This window comes from Myodes glareolus, chromosome X, assembly GCF_982192425.1.
Source record: "Myodes glareolus chromosome X, mMyoGla1.1, whole genome shotgun sequence".
Taxonomy (NCBI): Eukaryota; Metazoa; Chordata; class Mammalia; order Rodentia; family Cricetidae; genus Myodes; species Myodes glareolus.
Genome location: NC_142053.1, coordinates 55641800 through 55652197, shown reverse-complemented (window position 1 = coordinate 55652197; position 10398 = coordinate 55641800). Strand labels below are relative to the sequence as shown.

The following is a 10398-nucleotide window of genomic DNA, read 5'->3' as shown; positions in this document are numbered from 1 at the left end:
CTGAGAATGACTGCAATCTTCCTCTGCTTCAGCTTCTTTTTAGTAAAATACTGGGTGCTCAACATATTATGAAATATCTGAATATTTGAATCCGTATTTTTTACAATTTCCAATCCAAATATAATCATGATATACTGGTATACTGGCACAGGAGAGTTCACAGAATAAAGTCAGAAGTATCTAGGTTTATTGTTCAAGGAGATCAGTTAAAAAACACTAACAGACCATAAACTGCCAACTCCCATTCTGTGCCAGTACTAGGACAAATACTATGACAGTCGGGATTGAGTGCTCCATGTATTTTGAGTAAGTAATACCTTGCACTGTGGGTACTTAATAAGTGTTTGTCATCATCATTATCATAATTATATCATAGGTTGCCAACAGAGATAGCTAGTGTTTATTACTGCTCTGTTTAGAAGCAGTCTCAGTGGGGAAGTCCAAAGAGAAGAACGTATTTGCCACTTGCCATAGATTGCCTGATTCAGCAAATTTTGCCTCTGGGTAGCATCTATGGGAGTTTTACACTGCTGACCTCTTAACATTCCAACCTGTCACATAGTGCCACACAATTACCATACAAACACAAAATACTGTAAATAACAATAAAAATGATTAATTTTTTCCACTTTCAAGAATGAGTACGTATGAAGAAAAGCATTCATAGAGAGGAATCAAAATATTTTGGAGGACAAAGACTGCACTAAGGGTTTAGAAAGGACAATCTTTTTATTTTTTTATTGATTTTATTGAGCTATACATTTTTTATCTGCTCCCTTCCTTTCCTTTCCCCTTCCCTTCAACTCTCTCCCATGGTCCCTATGCTCCCAAATTATTTAGGACATCTTGTCTTTTTCTACTTCCCATGTAGATTAGATTCATGTATGTCTTTCTTAAGGTCCTCATTGTTGTCTAGGTTCTCTGAGATTGTGATTTGTAGGCTGGTTTTCTTTGCTTTATGTCTAAAAGCCACTTATGAGTGAGCACATATGATATTTGTCCTAGAAAGGACAATCTTAATTCATGGAAATACTATGTGTGAAGTGTGGGTGAACTGGTTTCATAGGGCATACAAATTATTGCAGACTGGGTAGCTGAAAACAATAAAATCCTCTTGCAAATTTGTAAGCTAGAAGCATGAAATCAAATTGTTGTAGAGGTCATGCTCTCCCTGAAAATTCTAGAGAAGAGTTGGCTTCGTGCTTCTCTCCCAAGCTCTGGTACTTCCCATCAGTCTGTAATGGCATTCTTGCAGCTGATTCTCTGCCTCAGCCCCAGCCATCACATGAGCTTCGTTCCATCACGGGGTCTCTTTGTGCCTCTATGCCTACTTCTCTTTACAAGAACACTTTTCATTGCTTTTAGGGTCTATTCTAATCTAATATTTGATTTTAATTACCTTAATTACATCTGCAAAGACATTCTTTCCAGATAATGCTTAATTCACAGGTTCTGAGTAGGCATAGATTTTAGAGCAGAGGATATTATTCAACCTATTCTACCAAGGAATGCCACTTAATCTGATTCAATTTCCTTATCAGTAAACTGACAGCCACCTCTTTGTCCTTGTCTATTATACAAGTAGAAGTTGTACCCTTGAGGAAAATGAGAAATAAAATATACTTGTGAAATTGTGCACCCACATTTACAGTTCTAGAAGCTGTTTGAAAAATATTTTATTTCCTCCCTCTTAAATATGTCAAAGGGGAGAGCTGGTCCTGAGGTCATTAAGAGCTGTCCCTGCCCCCTACCAGCTGCTCTCCTCGTGATGCCATGTACCTCGCCTGGCATCACTATAGAGTCAACCCTGTTGGCAGAGGTGTGGGTGAGCCAGTCCAGAGTTGTGAGCATGGGAGAGCTGTGCCCATTTCTCTTCTATCTAGTGACAGCATCAGTGGGGGAGAGATGCATTCTTCTGTCAATGCCTGAGGCAGGAGGGAGAGCTGGCACAGAGGTCATAAGAGTGGAAGAGCCATTCCTGCCCCTCATCAGCTGCAGTACTCAAAAGGCAATCCCTGCTCCTCACCTGGGTAACATAGGAGACCTGGCCCTGAAAGTAGAGGTGTGGGAGAACCTACCCTGAGGCTGTGAAAGACAAGAGGGGAGAAATGGCCCCCACCCTAGCTCTCATCGGTGCAATGGTTTAACTATCCAGGACAATGCTGAAGAGTTCACCCTGGTAGCAAAGACAGAGGAGATCTGGCAGACTGACCAACCCTGCAATTATCCAGACCCTGAACCAGGGTTATGTGTTGACTCATTCCAATATCCACCCCATCTTTGATCTCCTCAAGCATGTAGGGGGTTTGTTCCTGCGGACCGATGGGCTGCTGTGCTGCAAGATCATCATGATACAGGGCAGCAGCTGGATGTTTAGGAAGAGTTCCAGTGAGGGCTCAGCATCAATCAATGGTGTAGCAGGGTTCAGGGACCTGGAACCAGAGCAATGATTCTTTAGGATGAACACCTATATGTAAAAATCTATGGATAAAGGTGTTTATTGTGTAATTCACTATATCGCACTGCAGTTCCCATGACAGGATTTTCCCCTTTCTTCACTTGTTTCTTTCTTAAATTTTATTTGTTTTATTTGGGGGGTGGAGACGGGTGAGATTGGGAGACATGATGTAGAGACATCATGTGACAGACACAAAAATAAATAAAAATAAAGTTAAAAACCATAAGTCAATGGGGCTGGAGAGATGGTTCAGCTTTTAAGAGTACTTATTGCTCTTGCAGAGAACCTTTTTAGGTTCCCAGTATCTATACACTACTCAAAACTGTTTATAACTCCAGTTTTTGGGAATCTGATGCCCTCTTCTGGCCTCCATGATCACATACACACACAAGCACACACACACACAGAGTAAACGTGCATATATATGAAGTAAACATACACATAAAATAATAAAATAAATCTTAAAAGATACAAGTTAAATTCTTGACTAGTGCTTGTGGTTGGTTGCTTGCCATATGAGTAACAGTTGAAAGGAAACAAAAACATTACATGCATGCTACAAAAGCTACAGGTAGGTTTCCATAAAACAATCTGACATATATTCTATGTTATTTAATATAAACATGTTTTGGAAAGAATCACTTGTGAAAAATGAAATGTACTACCCTAGAAATGACCTTACCAAACCACAATAACGAAGCATAGACTTTAAGGCATTTCCCACAACACAAATTATCCAAACATCCTCTCCTTAGCAGTCTCCATAGAATAGATATAAACCCAAGGTTGCGGAAGATCAGTCTCTGGCCATTTCAAGGGGCTGCCTGTACATTCCAGACTCATTTAAAAATGGAACAGTGTACTGTTCGACTTCCCTGAATCATACATAGAGGGAAGTACATCGATAAGTTTATCATTATTTAGAGTTAATCAACAATGAGCTTTAAGGTTAAGTTGAATAAATGGAATGTTCTTACCTAAAGTTTCCTTCTGCCTGGGGCATTTTTCTACTTGCTTCAGTGAAACTGGTTGCTGGCATTCCATGTGTGCATGTAAAAAGACATGTCCATCACATCAGCAATATTTTTCCCTTCACTAAAATGAAAAGAAATGCAGCACAAACAACAAATCAAGAACTACACCTTTGGGCTAATCCTTAAATACTTTCCCTGGCTCCTTCCATGTTTTTAGTAATAGATTGATCTGCCATACCACAAGACTGAGAAAACTCATCCTCCTTTCAGCTCCAAACACCTACCCGTTAGGAGAATTGTTTCCTATGAAAATTAGTCAGCCAAGCAAAAATTGTAGGGTAAGTTTATTCAAAAACAGATGGACATCAATGCTCACTTTTGTTTTTACTTTTTTCTTTATTTTTACAGATTTAATACATTTATACAATGAAATATAATTGTATTTACCCCTCATCTACCACTATATTTTCCCCAATGTATCCCTTCTCACCATCATGTCCTTTTTAGATAACCAACTATATCAAATTAGTGCTGTTCACATATGCATGGGTGTGAAGCCATTCTATGGAACATGGAAAACCTATTAGTGGCCATATCCTCAAAAAAGTCCAAACTGTTCGACCTTGCCTAATAACTATGCACTGATAATAGCTCCTTAGAATGTGATGGGACCTGGGGATCATCTACTTCGTCTCTGTCAGGACTTTGGCTGGTCAAGCCACACTTTCAAGGAACTATGTAAATTCAATCACTTGAGGATGTCAGAACAGTCCATTTCCTTGATTAATCAGATTGACTTCACTGCTTAAGCATTAAAAGGTAATCAGGTAGCTCCGTTGACTTGGGGCAGCATTTGGAGTTGGGATCTACTTAGTTCTTCCCAGAAGAGATACAGCTATCTTGAATGATGGCATAGGCATACTAGGGTCAGACAGGAACATTCAAATAAGGGGCATTTATTTGACATAGTCTCCTCTAATATATGTTGGTAAAAATAGTTATGCACTCCAGAATACAGAATCTCTACATATGTAATTTAGATAGCATTTGTATAGCATCCCTGCTGTAGTTAGGATCAACCTGGAACCATGTATAAATTATCTGAATATTACAAGAGATGTTAATTTCATAGTAGATATATTAAAAACAAACTCAAATTTTGCAGCTTTCTACTCCTATTTTACAGTTTAGTATACCTTCTAATTTGGAGTTAGATTTAGTGCTAAGAACCTCTAAATGCCAACCTAACCATAAAGGGAGCACATGGTACGGATACAGTTGGGAACATTGTTAAAAAAGATGTTGGAGGAAAAAGGTATACAATTTGGAGGTTTAGAGTTGAACAATTTTCTCTACAATCAAAGACCCATTCGCACTGATCCTATCAGAAGCTGAGTGTCGATTTGCAGCAGGTTAGTTGAGGAACTGAGATAAGACACTCAGACTAGTTTCCAGAGAACAGATGCTAGCTGGTGAGCCTTGTTTACCAGGCCATGGCAGGTCTGCCAAGCAGGAAGATCCTGTGGAGAGGCCATGGGCTAGAGGATCATGACTTAGCTGTTATGAGATGGTCCAGGGCCTCAGAACTGCCAGGCAGGCACCTGCTCCCAGCATTCAGATTAGCAGAGAAACCAAGCAAACATTCCCATCAACCAGTATTTAACCTCCTGGTGCTCAGAGTTGAGCTTTCTTGATGTGCTGGGGATGATGGGAAAAGTACAGAATCAGTAGAGCATGGGTCCTGTGCAGGCTAATGCCAAGCAGGTTAAAGTTCTCTCCCTGAGCGAAGCTTGCACAAATCTTATTCAGCCTCACAATGTGATTAGGGGGTCAAAATTCAAGCACTCAGTTAAGAAAATGAGGTTCAGTGTGACCCCTTAAACAAACAGAGGCTTTAATTTTTACTCCAGACTTGCCTGTTTCTATGTTAGACAAATATGGAAATCCAATTCAGGATTTTACTTCTATTGTCACGGACTGAAAAGTATTGCCCTAGTCAAACAACTCATCCACACTTGAGCCAGAGAAGTCCCTTGAAATAACTTAGGAGCAGGGACTTTTATCTCCAGCAAGCACAGGTAAATCCTGGATTGGTGGTCCTTGTCATTCTGAAATGGACTGCACACCTCCTGCTGCTGAGCCTTCATTAACTAATCTCTGAAGAAGGAAAAAGGGGACATAAACAAGCCACTTGCTGAGCACACATGTGCTCACAAAACTCCTCCTCCTGTGTTTCTCCTGCCTACTGTAATTCTCACTTCATGCTGGGTTCTTTGAGCAGTATTTTCCTTGGTTCCTTTTTATACCATCAACAAGTCCCCCTCTTTTCAGCTCTCCTCTCTTCAACTCCCCTCTCTTTGCCTTCCAGCAGCACAGTGCCATCATCTCCCACAGACTTCTTTTTGAATGCTCTATCTACAGTTACAATTGGTGTTTAAAAAAATAGCTCTTCCATCCCCTACCTTTTGCCCTTCCCTCCCAACATGAACAGCCCTAAATAACAATTCATGCCATTACAGGCATGGAGATCAAGGCATGTGTCTTTCACAATGCCGTAATCAGACTCAAAGGACTATCCAGCTCCATTTCAAAAAGGACCCTGAAGAAGGAATTGATATGGGCAGGTGTGCAAGGAGTTCTGAGCTTGGTACCGGCTGTGTGACTGTGTGACTTTGACAATTCCGTGATTGTTCTCTACACTTCTCTGTTCCCATCTGCTAAAACACACACACACACACACACACACACACACACACACACACACACACACACAGAGAGAGAGAGAGAGAGAGAGAGAGAGAGAGAGAGAGAGAGAGGGATTGATTGAAATGCTGGCTACCTACACATTTCACAGGACACTTAGAAATCAATTTAGCCAATAAAAAAACTTCTACAAAAAGTGTAATGGATCCTGTGAATCTTTCTTTGGAAAAGCAGAAAGCTGTGATTATAGAAGAAGGCTAACAAACTCTGTCACCATAACTCGACTTCGACCGTCTTCTCATTCAGTTCTTTCTCCATAAGTACTATGGTCTGGTTGTTTGTAGTTCCCTCAAAATTAGTATGTTAAAACATAACCCCACCTGGAAGAGTATTAAATTTAGAAGGTAAGTAGGGAACAAGGACAGAGTCTTAAGGAATGAGATTAGTGTGGCGATAAAAGGAATCCAAGGAAGCCTGGACATTTCACCATTTGAGGACACAGTGATGAGGAACAGGCTATCAGCAAACAATGTGCTAGTGCCTCCAGAACCATGAGAAATAAATTTCTGCTGTTTATAATTTAGCAAAGCTAATGTATTTTGTTATAGTTGCCTGAGCAGAGTAACATATTTAACAGTCCAAATTTCAATCATTGTACTGATGCCTTTAATGTCTATATCTCTAGGCCTGATTATCAGCTAAAGCTCTGTTTTTATATATCCAATTGCATGTTTATACACTTGTGCATCCCATATGCACTTAAATGTTCCACCGGTATTTCATGTGCGATTTGTTCCAAATCACCTTCTCTTGTTCCTTCATTCATGAATAGCACCATTAGCTATTGAATTATCTTAGTAAGAAACATGATTAATATTTTCCTCATTTTCATCTGTATCTAGTAACATCATCTCTACTGCTGTAACATTACTCTTTGTCCCTTCCTCTCCGTACCCACTTTTGTTCCCGAATACCATCATTTTTCACTTCTGTTACTGCCACAGTCTCCTAATGGCTAATGAATCTTCACTGTTGTTAATCACCCTTTGTACACCTGTCACTAAGCTTTCCTGTACCAGCACTATGCCAACCTTTATTGCTATAACTAAGTACCCACTAGTGTCAGACACTGAGCTAGGATCTCAATCTGTGGAATCTCATTTCATTCAAAAATAACTTATTAACCTACATGCTATTAATATTTTACTTATAGAAGAGGAAAATAAATTTAATGACTAATTTCAATTTAATTGCAGGTCCACCAACTCCAAAGACTATGTCCTTTCCATTGCACTATATGGTTTTCCTTTATACATCAGTACATCTAGGATTCCTCAATGGAATTATTTGTTCTTTCTGTATGTTTTATTATTGTTGTTTTGGTTTGGTTTGGTATTTTGAGACAAGGTTTCTCTGTGTAACAGCCCTAGCTACCCTGCTCTTATAGACCAGACTGGCCTCGAACTCACAGAGCCTCTGCCTCCTAAGTGCTGGGATTAAAGGTGTGCACCATCACCAGCCAGCCCTTTTCTATGGATTTTAAATTACATTTTTAAATGTGATTTTCTCTTATTGCTTTGTTTTTGAATTTTGGGTTTGAGACAGAGTGTTACTATGTATCTGGATGGTCTGTAGCTCAATATATAGAAAAGGATGGCCCCCAACTCCTAGATATGCCTGCCTCTGCCTTCTGAGTGCTGGGATTAAAGGAGTAGCCACCACATCCAGATCTACAATATGTTTTGAGCACAGGGAATATATATGCTGCAATTTACTCCTGTATCTCTAGTATAGAAGACTGCTTATTAGTTTCCCAGTTGCCTAAACCTGAATAAGCACACAAAACTATATTAATTACAACACTGTTTGACTAAGAGCTTAGGCATATTCCTTGCTATCTCATATCTTAAGTTAACCCATTTCTATTAATCTATGTATCAACAAGAGGCTGTGGCCTACAGGTAAGTTTCCGGCATCCTCCTTCAGCAGCTGCATGGCATCTCTCTGACTCCACCTACTCTCTTTATCTCTTCCAGCCTCGCTATATTCTGTTTTGCAAATGGAGACTGCGTGTTCATTTCCCCACTGCCCAGACCCAAATAATCACACAAAAGCTATATTAATTACAACACTGTTTGGCCAATAGTTTAGGTGTATCCCTTGATAGCTCTTATGTCTTAAATGAACCAATTTCTATTATTCTGTGTATTACCACGGGGGTATAGCCTACTGATAAGGTTCCAGCATGCTTCTCTTTTGGCAGTTACATGGCGTCTGACTCTGCCTATTATTTTTCTTTATCTCTTCCAGCCTGGATATATTATGCCCTGCCACAGTCGAAAGCACCTTCTTTATTAACCAAATGGTAGTAAAATATATTCACAGCATACAGAGGGGAATCTCACATCACTCTAGGACAAAGCATGATGTCTGTCTGCTGAGTCAATACATAAGCACTAAATAAAACTATTGACTGGCTTAAAGCCATCAAAGAATGTTCTTCAGGAGTTCATAGATCTCAGTTTTTCTTACTTCACATTCTTACCAGGGTGATAGTTCATACATCTTGACCAATATGAGGTGTGTTTTGTCTCTATAACCTAGGGAGAGTGTCAGACTTGTTTTGCTGATTCTTTATCCATTTCTTTTGTGATAGCCCAAGATCATTTTCAAGAAGCTAGATTTTCTTTCCCAGTCCATGTTTTCTTCAGTCCCAGCATAGCCAGGAATGTGACTGAGCTGACTGGGGTCTCAGTTACCACTCAGATGAAACAATAGAGGGTGACTTAGAGCAAACCTCTTCAGTTTAAAAGGGAATAACACTCTGCTTTCCTGAGCTAGCCAGAGAAAATCAGTCTCCCCGAATATTCCACATTTTAACCAATAGAATTTGGCCACAAGCCACCATTTTGTTTACTGATGCACGGCATGCTCTTGGCACTTGAACTCTAATAAGGACTGTACAGGCACTTGGCAGCACATATTCTACCAAGGGCTTTTGACAGCTAGAAAGCAAACAAAAGGACAATTTAAATGTAACATCACATCTACTCAGGCTGTCACTCAAGTGCCTAGCAGCAATCTGACACCAAATCAATAGTATTATGGTTCATTGAAGTTGGATCAATGGCTTCACGAAGTTTCAGTGCAACAGCAGCACAATAGCAAACTCCGTGTCTCCTGTCTATTATTACAAAGGATATAATCCCTGTCTGGCTTCTCTGAGTGCCAAAGCCTTGGCACTCTCCTGCCCGAGGACTCTAGGGCTCTAATTGAGATCAGCGCATATATTAGGTTATATTCTCTCCACCTTTTCCTTCTCTTCTGTCTTCTCCTCCTTCAGGAACTAACTTGGAAAGCATTTCACCCTTCTCTACCTAAAAGCCAGAGTGCAAGTGCCCAGCGGAAACACTATTTTTCACCATTTTTTGAAGACAAGGTCTCACTATATAGCCTCAGCTTGCCTGGAACTCCCTACATAGACCAGGGTGCATCAAACTCCTAGAGATCTGCCACCACTGGTTCTAGTTGGGGGACTCTTAAGCATTTCCCAGTCCCATACATACTTATGCATTCAATTTTTCTTGACCCTGTAACCCACCAAAGGCTTATGTTTTCAGCTGATGGAGGATATTCCTGAAGTAGCCACTTTCCAGTGGTTTTCCCCATTTCCTCATGTCCCCCCAAAGATTGCACACTTGAGAATCATTTTTCAGTTATTTCTATAGAGGAGTTTAATCATTTGTACAAACTCATAAGGCCAGTGCAAACCTTCCAAGAAAGCTAAATGAAGAGAAAATAACATTTTCAAATGTTCCCCAGTACCCTGGAAAGAGGTACCCAGGAGTCTAATAAAGTTGAAAAGCATCTCATCACAGGCTAGGGCAGCATTGGACAGGTGGCTCGGACAGGGGATCCATTGATTGCAGGGCTCAAATGAATTTCTCCCCCGTGCCAGAGCACCTATTGCACTTGCCAACCTAGCCAAAGGCCTGCACATCAATGAGATGAGTATGAATTATTGAAAAGCTTCTGTATAAAATGCTGCACTCTGCCATTTCCTACAAATCAAATTATCGAGGGAGATATTTGATTGTAAACATATTTAGAAAATGATTTCATTGTCGTTAGGTTGGTTTTGCCTGCAACCCCTCCCCTTAAATTTCGTTTGCATTAAAGTGCTACAAAGTTAAAAAGGTCACACACACACACACACACACACACACACACACACACACACACACACACCACTCCCAAACAGGA

At 40.2% G+C, this 10398-nt stretch overlaps 1 long non-coding RNA gene across 1 annotated transcript; it reads right to left on the bottom strand.

The window, feature by feature from the left end:
• Positions 1–704: 704 nt before the first annotated feature.
• On the bottom strand, positions 705–3553 carry LOC146889190 (uncharacterized). Its single transcript, XR_015000318.2, has 2 exons — positions 3436–3553; positions 705–2432 (listed from the first exon to the last, which is right to left on the bottom strand). It is a non-coding gene; the product is annotated as an uncharacterized LOC146889190 (long non-coding RNA).
• Between the last annotated feature and the right edge of the window lie 6845 nt (positions 3554–10398).